Source organism: Dasypus novemcinctus, chromosome X (assembly GCF_030445035.2).
Source record: "Dasypus novemcinctus isolate mDasNov1 chromosome X, mDasNov1.1.hap2, whole genome shotgun sequence".
Classification (NCBI taxonomy): domain Eukaryota; kingdom Metazoa; phylum Chordata; class Mammalia; order Cingulata; family Dasypodidae; genus Dasypus; species Dasypus novemcinctus.
Genome location: NC_080704.1, coordinates 10,435,485 through 10,447,176, shown reverse-complemented (window position 1 = coordinate 10,447,176; position 11,692 = coordinate 10,435,485). Strand labels below are relative to the sequence as shown.

The 11,692-nt window shown below is 37.4% G+C and overlaps 1 protein-coding gene across 30 annotated transcripts in view; it reads left to right on the top strand.

The window, feature by feature from the left end:
* Positions 1-2,449: 2,449 nt before the first annotated feature.
* LOC131277270 (zinc finger X-chromosomal protein-like) overlaps positions 2,450-11,692 on the top strand; it is a 41,270-nt gene continuing 32,027 nt past the window's right edge. For 4 of the 30 annotated variants that reach the window (XM_071213065.1, XM_071213063.1, XM_071213069.1 and 1 more), the window contains exon 1: positions 2,939-3,051. The gene's annotated coding sequence lies outside the window, so the exon portion shown is untranslated. Of the gene's footprint in view, positions 3,305-4,804; positions 4,877-8,371; positions 8,519-11,692 lie in introns of those variants that run through there. The other 26 variants (XM_071213056.1, XM_071213045.1, XM_071213066.1 and 23 more) reach the window with 24 other exon arrangements.

Genomic DNA, 11,692 nt, shown 5'->3' with positions numbered 1-11,692 from the left:
GGGCAGCCTCAGGACTTCCCAAGTGGTAGCTGGGCCTGCTCTTGGTGGGCTATGGTGCTGGCTTGTGGCATCTGCTCTTTGCTGTGGGGGCAGCATCGGGACCTCTCAAGTGGCAGCTGGGCACCCAACTGTTTAAGCCACATCCACTTCCCTTTAGAGTGCTCTAATTCTGCCACACACAGATAGATACCTTATATGGAGTCCCCCAAGGACAAGCATCTTTGCTACTATTCCCTATGCCGGAAATTCTGTTGGTCCTTTGTACTGAAACAGGGTAATCAATTGTATCAACATATGTTGTGGTGTAATATTGTCCATTAAAAAGGTGTAAGGTGCATAATCATCACAGTGTTTGACTACCATATGTGTTCAGTGATCTTAGATATATTCAAGTTTCATTTTGGCTACTTTTGTAAATCATATTTTGTATTATCAAATGAATTCTAATCTCTGCTGTTCAACATTTCCTTTCTATCTTTTAACATGAATATCTTAAGTGTACTTCTGGTAAAATGATATTTATCATTTACTATTTTTTTTTTTTTTTTAAGATTTATTTTTATTTATTTAATTCCCCTCCCCTCCCCTCCCCTCCCCTCCCCTCCCCTCCCCTCCCCTCCCCTCCCCTCCCCTCCCCTCCCCTCCCCTCCCCTCCCCTCCCCTCCCCTCCCCTCCCCTCCCCTCCCCTCCCCTCCCCTCCCCTCCCCTCCCCTCCCCTCCCCTCCCCTCCCCTCCCCTCCCCTCCCCTCCCCTCCCCTCCCCTCCCCTCCCCTCCCCTCCCCTCCCCTCCCCTCCCCTCCCCTCCCCTCCCCTCCCCTCCCCCGGTTGTCTGTTTTCTGTGTCTTTTTGCTGCGTCTTGTTTCTTTGTCCGCTTCTGTTGTCGTCAGAGGCACGGGAAGTGTGGGCGGTGCCATTCCTCGGCAGGCTGCTCCCTCCTTCACGCTGGGCGGGTCTCCTTATGGGTGCACTCCTTGCGCGTGGGGCTCCCCTACGTGGGGGACACCCCTGTGTGGCACAGCACTCCTTGCGTGCATCAGCACTGCACATGGGCCAGCTCCACACGGGTCAAGGAGGCCCGGGGCTTGAACCGCGGGCCTCCCATGTGGTAGACGGACGCCCTAACCACTGGGCCAAAGTCCGTTTCCCCATTTACTATTTCTTTATTGCCATCATACAGTTTCTTTACTGCTACCCATGAGTATGGATTTGAAATAAAAGAGGCTTTCTTTTCTTTAAAAAACTTTATATAGTTGATACCTTGGTAATTATCTATAGAATCTTTTTGGACTTAGTAAAGGGTTATGTAAATATAACAAATATGACTATGTCATCACTTCCATTTCTCCTACCAGAAGTTTATTTTTTTTAATGTATGAATACTGACTAAAGGCTCTTAAAAATTATTAGCTAAATTATTTGACTTTTTAACCTGAAAAGAATATCTTTTCCAAGTATTTTATACTGTTCTAAGTGTTACATGCTGTTAGTCTGTAATTATGCAGAAACTAATGAGTTCTTAGGTTTAAATTTGTATTTTTTTTAATTTGAAATTAAGGTAACTTCCCACACTTTTTTTTTTTAACTTGAAAATATTGGTTTATTTTTGCTGACATTTTCTGAGGATAAAGATGTGAGTTTGAAATGAAATTTAATCACTTGAAGAAAATTAGGCTCTTAAAAAGAGCAAAATTACTCTCCAGTATATTTGCAGAAAATTCTTTTTACAATTATCTATTGGATAAATTTTTGGAAAACCTTTTTTGATTGGTACTTGAGAAAAGGTAAAACTTGTTTTCTGAGTTTTTCTTAAAAAGGATTCATGATATAGAACTATATAAAGTACATGGCCTCTATATAAAGAGATTTTGTAGCTGTGTGCTTTATATTTTGTGTGTTCTTTATTGTTTAAAAATGTCCTCTAACATTTTGTGCTTGTATTGAAGAAATACATGATATCTAATTCTGGATTACTGTAGCGTAAGACCACTTTAAGTAACTTATATCAGCAACTTTTAAACATAGTTTGGGTACCAAATTCAGTGTGGAAAGATAGCATTAAACTTAATGAAAGCAAAATACACATTTGTGGAGGTAATAAATGCAGTTTAATAAAAAACGTAATTCCTTTTCCCCCAAACCTATAGCCAATTCTGCTTCTTTCTTTATGTAGATGTGGAAAATTATTTTTAAAAGTTACAGAACTTATATTTCATAGCACAGTACCTGAAAGTTAGTTAGAAAATACACGTTAAAAATTCCTGTTCATTGCAATGTGTAGAACAACTTTAAAACTGTATCCTTTCTTTCCTTATCGAATTTGCCGTGTCATAAAGTCAACTTTTCTGCTTAATTGTAAAAATTAAAGTGGAAATTACTGTAATATAACTGTTTGCCCCCCTCTTCCCTACACGCCCATTTACACTAGTAAACCATTTTCACTTAATTGCCAAGAATTATTTTTTTACAGTGAATGCTGCGGAGCACCGCGGGGGTTTGGTAAACTTTTCTTCTTCCCAAGGGATGAAGAAAATATTTCCTACGGGCGGGGGATCTGAGGGCCTGCCAAACTCGAGCTGGTGCCAAGAGGAGACCCCTCTCCCGGGAGGCTTCCGAACTAGAGACCGGGGAGCGGCCAGACTCGATGCGGTCCGCTTATTTCTCGCGGGGTCGGCGGAATGCAGCCCCGCGCGGTAAAGCGGCAGGGGCGCGTGTGCGACGGACGTGGAAAAGAACGTTGTGAAGGAAACTCCGCCGCAGCGAGGCCGCTAGGTTCTCGTGAGCGGCGCGGACCCGGGCTGCCCAGGAGACCCACCGGGCGAAGGTGGGGGCCCTCCACCCTTCCGCATTTTCCTGGGTCTCTCTCCCGGGCGGTGACGTGACGTGCTGACGGCGGGCCCGTGCCGGGGAGCTGGGCCGCTTTTTGTCAGTTCCGAGCTCGGCCCCTCCTCCCTCCCTCCGCCCGCCCCAACAGCCAGAGCCCGGCCCAGTGCTCCAGAGAAAGGCCTGCCTGCAGCACCCACCACCGTTGCCGACCGCCTGTACGCCTGTCCGGTGAGTCCAGGGCGCCGCTGGGCCGTAGGGCCTAGCGAGCGCTCGACGGCCTGGTCTCGGCCTGGTCGGCGGCCCGCAAGGGCCCCACCTGTAGTAGGCCGGACGGCGTGCAGGCCCCGAGGCCGCATTTGGACGCGAGGGGAAGCCCGTCTGCTTCCAGCGGCGGCGGAGGCGCGCTTCGTAAGCGGACGGGCGGTGGGGGAGACCCAGGAGGCAGCTGGTGGGCTCGGGGTTAGCCCTGCGGCCGGCTAAGGTACCGTGCTGGAATAAGGCCTAGTGAAGTAATGGCTGCGAGTGTGAGATGAAGGCCTAGGCCGGCCCGGCTTACTTTCGCTATGTAAATATCGGCGAGGGGGAGGGACGGGGGCAAGATGGCGGCGATTCGGCGCCTGCCACTGGGGACGGTAGAGGGGGTATGCGAGAGGGGGAGCCGCCATCTTGAAGGCGTCGGGAGAGAATATTTCCTTACAGTTTATGAAGGGGTGTGAAAAAAGAAGGCGGTGACTGCCGGAGGGGCAGGTTGAGGGTCCGGGAGGCTCGACTGGCTAGAGTGCGGAGGGGGCGTGGTTGCTCCCCATGGGGCTATTGTTCTAGTCTCCTTGATGAGCTTTTGTACTCCAGGGCTCGGCGACAGCGCCACCTTCCTGCTCTGCTTTTCACTGCATTTTAATTGAGCTGCTTCAGCAACCTTGCCGCTTTCGCGGAATAGTACTTATACTGTCTCCTCCCAGTCTTGGGTCACTCTGCGTGATTCCCTTTTGTAGCGCACCAGCGGCAGTCTGGGCTGGTGACCGTCCAATTTAAAGGTGCAAAACGTATACTTAGATGCTAGGGGCTGTCGATGCGGTTGTTTTCCAACAATCATTGCCTCCTCGAATATATAAATTCGAAAAAAATTTATTGGAAAAAGTTTTTCTGAACTGAGGACCAATTAGGAAAAGAAGTTCAAATTCCGTAGCAGGAAATGCGATTTGCATAGCAAGAAAACGGAGGACTGAATATTGAAGGAGTCATTTTTTTGTAAACCGCTTTCTTGGCAAACTATTGAGACTTATTTCTCATTGAGAAGTAAAAAAGGGTTGGGTAAAAAGGCAGATGTGTTTTGAAGGACATGAAATGCTGCAGTATTTGTTGATGTTCCTTTGGTAATATTTAGACTTTGTTTTTATTTGACACGTGATATAGTTGAGATTCATCCCTGAAAGAACTTTTGATAGCACACTGTACAGCTTAACTGGTAAACTCAGGGCTGAACGCTGTCCTTGCACTGGACTACATGTTAAGGAAGATTAAAAGTTTCTTAAAATGCTGTTTGAGTTTCAGAGAAAGGCGAGGTTTCCATAAGCAGGCGGTATTTTGAGGAGCTTTTTGAAGGGATTTGTGGGATTTCGTTAGAAGAGGCATTGTTGAAAAGGCATTCCACGGAGAGAGGCTATTTCAGAAAAGAGCAAGTGTTCACAGTTTGGCTGGAATACGTCTTATGAGAAGTGGTAGCAATTCTGGTAGATTGCCAAAGAGCTTGCTTCCCTATAAATAGAAGAATTTATACGCATTGAGCAGGAAGGAGTGAAGCTCCCAAATAGCAAGAGTAATGACATTTTTGACACGTGCTTTTTAATAACTTAGCAATATTCGGCGCCAACTATTGGACTAGGAAAAAAGTTTCAAAGTTGAGAAATAATGTTTTAAGTTATTGTTTTCACCTCCAGAAAGGTTAACAGATGTTCCTTTTTGAATGACCCATCTCTACTAGACAGGCTCTTCTTTTTTCTGTCCTGACGTCACGCCAAATAATCTCTTCCTCAGAAGAAGTAGAATATCTATAGTAAGTAATGTTTCGTTTACTATGGTTTAAAATTACAGGAATAGAAATGTGCATTACTTCACCAAAATGAGGATTTGTTCTATAAATGTTGCAATATAGTTTTTTTTACGAAGTTTTTTAAAGAAGTAGATTAGAAGAGTGATAAAAGCCAGGTAGCTTTCAGATGCTCTTACGCAAGTCACGTCCTTCCTAGTCAAAGTAAACGTTTTGTTACTCTTCACTAAACCGAAGCTTTTAAGTCCCTGTTTCAGTTTATATTTAAATAAAATACATAGATGCAGAAGCTTGGGAAACATGGAGCATCTGTTTTCTAGATTTTTTGATATAAGAATCTTTCCGTTTTCTTATACTCAGGTTTTTTTTAGCAGTCACCCTCTGTAAGAGGATCCAGGAAGGATTGGAGATTCTCATGTTTATTGTAAAGAGTCATAATTTAAAAATTTTTAGAAACAAATGGCTTTCAGGAGGTAGACTAGAAGGAAGTTGATATGGTGGACTTTGGTGGTTGGGGCGTTAAGGATAAAAGCTGATGAAGAATGATTTATCTTGTATCTTGACAGCAGGGAATAACAGACGAGCTTTAGAGAAGATAGAATATATATAATCTGTTTGCCAACTGTAGCGTTAGATTCCAGTACAGTATCAGCGAATGTTCAAGATTAGAATTAAGTTAGATTGAGAGAGCAGATACAGGTAAAGTGATTGAATGCCTGCTTCCCTTGTATGAGGTCCTGGGTTCCATTTCTGGGATTTTTTTTTTTTTTTTAAAGATTAACTTAGTTTGTTTATATAACTAAGATAGGCAAGTATATAGTTTTAGATGGGTTTCCATTAGGAATGGTTAAATGTAAAATGTTTCTTGCTTGCGTGGACCTTGATGATCCCAAAAGCTCATTTCGGTGAATATAATGTTCATTTTTAATTTGCATGTTTTTTTCAGATAGTTGAAAATTTCTTAAACACTTTTCCCCTTGCACTTCATGCTTTTACTCTATTTCTACCTAGTGTTTCTCCTTTTTTCTTTCGATTCAGAGAAACTTGGCACCCCTTCTGACTCTTCCCCTGACTCTGCTGACTAATTTTACGCTTAAATATATATTTTTACGCTTAAATATATTTTTAGGTTTGATTATTTTATAAAAATCTCATCTGTCTTCTCTTTTACAAGTACATTTATTTCTTTTCATGCTACTTATTTCTAAATCAAGTATTTCCAATTGAGAAACTGTTTTACAGAATATTTGTCACGTAAAACGGTGTTCTGTGTTTCTCAACCTCTTTATGCCATATTACCTTCCTTGTCTATCACCTAAGTATGGGATTTTCCTCAAACACAGTCCTTTGTTCTTTTCTCTTGAAATTTCAACCCTGGCCTCTCCTTCCTCTCTTACTGTGTTTTCCCATCATCTGGTGTTTCCAGTTGCACACTGAACTTCTCCACCAAATGTCTTATTGACACCCTTAATCCACATGAATGAAACTATATTTATCTGGCATGTAAGTGCCTAATACTATTGTTCAAATTTTTATTTCACCCAGAGTCCCTAAAACAACTGCTTCCTTTTATTAGTAACACTATGCTTTTCTCAGGTTCATGATTTTTTCCCTAGCCTATAGTTGAATGTAGACAGTTTAAGCTTTTATTTAGAGAGAGACAGTCTTGGTAATCCTAAAGTTTAAGGGTGCCATTATGTTCCTACCTCATTTTCTCCCAGAAGGTAACCAGTGTCTTTTCATGCATATTTATCCCCAAATTTTATGTATTTTAGCTTTTCATAAAAGAGATACTGTAAGTGTCCTTTTTAAAAAAAAAAATACTCCACAGTGGTTTTTGATTTACACATATTGTATGTGAATCTCATTCTCAGAATATGGTCCCAGGAACTATGGGGACTCTGATACCTTTTCCAGAGTTGGGGGTAGTAATAGAGGAGTATGTTCATAGGAAAAAAGTATTTTTATTTTCAGAATAATACTTGGAAGTTAAAACGTTTTTTGTCTTTTTTAACTCAAATTTTTCCATGAAAGTAATGGGGTTTTCCAGGGACTACATGTTACGTGGTATTGCAAAAAATTGGATGCAGTTACAGGGGATTAACTCGTCTTGTATTAAACTAGACACTAAAGAGACTTTTAAAAATTTTAATTTTTTAAATCTGGAAAATATTTTTAAGATAAATGTTTGTATGTTAACAATGATTTATTAGTATTTAATAAATGCTTTTAAATTATTCACCTTTAATTTCTAAGATGGCAAATAGTGATAGAACTCACATAAACAAAAGATCTTTGTGACTTTCAAATTTTAAGATTTAAGGGAGTCCTGAGGTGAAAATATTTGGGAGGTCTCTAATTAATACTGATTGTATGGAAATGTGGATATAAATTTCTGGCTTCAGCTTGGTTTGCAGTTTTGCAATTGCAAAATAGTACGCTGTGAACACAGTGGTTCTAACATAGTTTTTTAAAGGCCAAATTGGTACATTGAAGAGTATAGTGTATGCATTATCATTTTTACTGAGGATTGCAAGTGCTTTCCATACTGGTTATAAAGTAGTTACTGATACTAAACTGGTATGAGCTTCTCTTACTCAGTATCATTGCTAAAAATCGAAAGCCCAGTCTTTGGATATGGCTGTTTCAGTTTAGCAATAAGGTGTTTTGGGTGAGTTTGATCTTTCTATTTTTATCCCCTCTTGACTTTTCTGAGAATTGCATATGCATTCTTGGAAAAGAGAATTCTTAGTCCTTTTTTCAAAAATTTTTCTTGTTGATTTATAGATAGCATTTTATTTTGCAGGTAACAAATGATTATTTACACTGCATTTATAGATAGTATTTTATTTTACAGGTAGCAGCTGATTATTTACACTGCAAATTGTCATTTCTTAGTTAATGACTTATCTGTTAGCTTTATTTATGGAATGGTTTGTGGAATAGAATTTCATTTGCAGATGTTATATCTCATTTTGTATTTTCAAGACATTCTTCCAATACCACAAGGTTGATAAAGATATTTATTTTATAGTTTTTCCCCTCTTTTTCAGGTCTTAAAATTTGCCCTTTTATATTTACATCATAATCCATTTGGAATTTCTCTTCTGTTTTGTATGATATAGGATTCTAATTTATCTTTTTCCATTTGGATTTATTGGCTAATTTAGTGTTTCACCACTGATTTACAGTGCCTCTCCTGAGGTATATCAATTTCCAACCTGTAACTATTTCTAGTTTATTTATTTTGGTTTTTGTGGTGTATTTACCTCTCCTTTCCCCAGCTTAAAAACTGAGTTATTAATTCTTAATGTGTATATCCCTTTCAATTCTTTTATCTATTTTTTTCTTCTTTTAGCTCATTTTATGATCATTTTTCGATTTCTATGAAAAAAATATGTTGGATTTTTACTGTATTTGCATAAAATTTGTAGAATAGATATACAGATAAATATCCATACATACTTTGTGGTAAACAGTACATTCTCTGTATTTCTTTAGACCTTCTTTATGTCCTTTCATGATAATTTTCTCCATCATCATCACCATCATCAGTGAACACTGCTATTGGTGTACTGGCCTATTCTTGAGACTTGAGACTTTATATATATATATTAGCCCATTTAAATCTTATACCAACCTCTTGAGGTAAGTAAGTACTACTGTGTTCTCTATTTTTCATATAAAAGTCAGAAACCCAGGGAGAGTAAATAACTTTTAGATCATGGTGAACTGAAATATTAACTTGACCATTCTGACTCTAGGGTTTATATCTATGCTATGCTACACTTTTTCATAGAGATCTTGCAAAATTGTTACTTTGTTAGATATTATGTAAATTTTGTTGTAATTATGAATAGCACTTAAAAATTGTAATTTCTGATGAGTTATAATTGTATTTACAATTTATAACAGCAACTCTGTTAGCCTCATGTATTAATTATACCATCATGATGAATTCTTTGGTCATACTTCATAGATTCTGAGACACATTTCCCCCCTTTGTATTCTAACAGCTCTAAAATTGGAAGCCATTTTACTATTGATGGAGTCCTTTGATCACCGTTGCCCAGCAGGCAGCACTTAGGATATAGTTATCATGTAATGCTTATGATATTCATGAACTTTGAGTTTTGTCATCATTTTAAAAGAGTTATGTGTATTATTGGGATTACATGTATTGCTAATACATGTCAAATGATGAAAATGAGACAAAATAAATTGTTGTGTCCCTTAGAATTTTTGAAAGAGATTTCAAAGAATTAAGAGACTGGTGTAATTGATTCGTGATTCAGTCATAGATAATTGGTCATATGTTTATGTCTGGCAAGTTTTCCAGCTTTGATTGGAAGCTGTTTTATTTACATTATCATGGTTCAGTGAACCAGGGAGAAATGAAAGTGACAAGCAGATAGTGAACTGCTATCTTAAAAAATGATGATATAGAATTTTTTGAAAATGTCTAAAGTCTATAATTCAATATATGTAAAACATAAAAATTCCTTAAGAAGGTATCTTATCAGTTTATTTGGTGGTGTATAAATTAATAGAGCATCTTGCAATTTGGGCCCATTTTTAGATACAGTGAAGTTAGCAGTAATGTAGTTAGTAATTTTTTGTTTTTTTCCTATATAGTTGCAGTCTCTGTGAATAATGCCATAATTCTTTTCCATTGGGCATTCCTGGCTAAGTTCCCTTTGGAGATACTACAGTGTTTCATCTTTACATATGATAAGTTTTCTTGAGCAGATCTTATGTTACCTTTTATTCACAGTTCAGAAGTTCTTGTCATAAGAACTTAAATTTTTAAAATATTTTTGTTGTAGCTTTTGAATAGTCTTACAGTTTTCCTTTCACGATTTGTTCTCTCTCTCACTCTTTATCTCCTTGGAATTTTAAGATGTTAACTTCATAAAATTAGTTTCCTTCTTTCCTAAACCAGATTATATTTAAAAAGATGTTATCTTTTTCTGGAACATGTGGTAGAATTCATCTTGGAAATTGTACCTGATTTCTTTTTGTGAGTAGATTTTTGACTGTTGACATTAGTAGTTTAATCCATGATAGATTCGAATTTGGCCTTTCTTCTTGATTCTGTTTTTGTTACTTACACGAATTAAAATTTTTCTACAAATAAATATGAGCCTCACAAATAAGATATAAAATATTCACAGGTTTTTCTTTAAAAGATATTTAATACTCCTAATATTTCCTCTTCTCCTAATATGCTAATGATAGCCCTATTTGATACTTTTCAGAGTTTTTTTAATTGATTTTGTCTGTTCATATGATTTATGTATCTCTCATTTTGCTTCAATTTATTCTACCATTTAAATATTTTTTAATTGCAGGCTTAGATCCTTTATCACTTAAGTCTTCTTACAGTATATGCATTTGAAACTATAAACTTTCTTCTCATCCTCCAAGTAAATGAAACCTAAATGCTGTAATTTTTATATGAATTGGAATTTTATTATTGATTAATTTTAAAGATACCATTTCCATAGCTGTTTTCCTTATTAGCTCTATAGTATTCATGCTTTTTTCACCTCATTCAAATTTTTAATATTAGGACTAAAATAATAACATATGCTCCTGTTGAAATATCTCTGATGCACGGGAACTCAAAACAGAATTTGAAAATAAATCTACTTTGTCAAGGGTTACACACTTATATATTCCTAAGTGACTATAGTCTACATAATTTCAGTTTTATTTCTATAAATATATCAGTTTAGGACAGTGGCTGCTGTCTGAGATAAAAGATGGCTCTCAAGTGAAAAGATATAATAGTCTAGAAATTAGGTAAATTGAAAGTAAAAAGATAGGGAGTCATTTTAAATAGGGTTCAGGGTTCTGAAATAAAAGATCAGGAAGAGATTAAGAGGTACAAAACTGGGTGGGGGGAGCGGTAAGAAAAAAATTTGTTATGGTTCAGGGGATGGCCTTGGTTAGGTTCATCAGCTTTTTCCGCAGGTCTTGGATTAGCTGTCCACATCAGATGCAATCTGCTTCTCAAATCTTTGGGTCAATTTTAGTTTGAGATACATACAAAACTAAATTGTTTCCCAAGAGCGTGGAAACTTTTAGTTGTGAATGTTGACCCACAGATCAATTTCTTGTAGTTTTTACAACTGATACTAATCATCATAAGACTTGAGAAGGTCTTTCGTATCCAGGTTATGAAGCAGCCTTTCATTGATGTGTCTTCTAGTATTCAAGTCCCCAGGTAGTAGGACATGTAAAGTTTGTTATGTTTTTCACCTCATTCAAGTTTTGGGATTTATTTAAGTAGTATTATTGGAGACATTTAGATGCAGGAATATTACATCTTTTGGCAATTTTTGGCTAACATTAAGAAGTCACTTACTCCCTAATGATTCTTCATGCCTTAAAGTCCTTTTTCTCTAGTAGTAATATATCTACACATAATATATTTGCATATTTTAATATTTGCATCTTTTTTGGTTTTTTTATGGGTTATGCTTTTAGATCTCCTCTTAAAAAGCATAACATTTAAAAAAAAATAAAAAGCATATATATTGTTTTTAAAAAATATTCCACTTTGAGATTCCTGTTTTTGAAATTAATTTGAATGGAATCATATTATATATTTCCTGAGCCTGGGGTTTTTAGAGAGCAACATTATATATTTGAGATTCATTTTTTGATTGTGTATAGTATTTATTTATATAAATATACAATAATTAATTCACCCATTCACATGGTGAACATTTTGGGTTATTTTTATTTCAGATAATTTCAAATAATACTGTTCTAAAAAACATTACATACTTTATTGCCTATTACTACATTTCACTT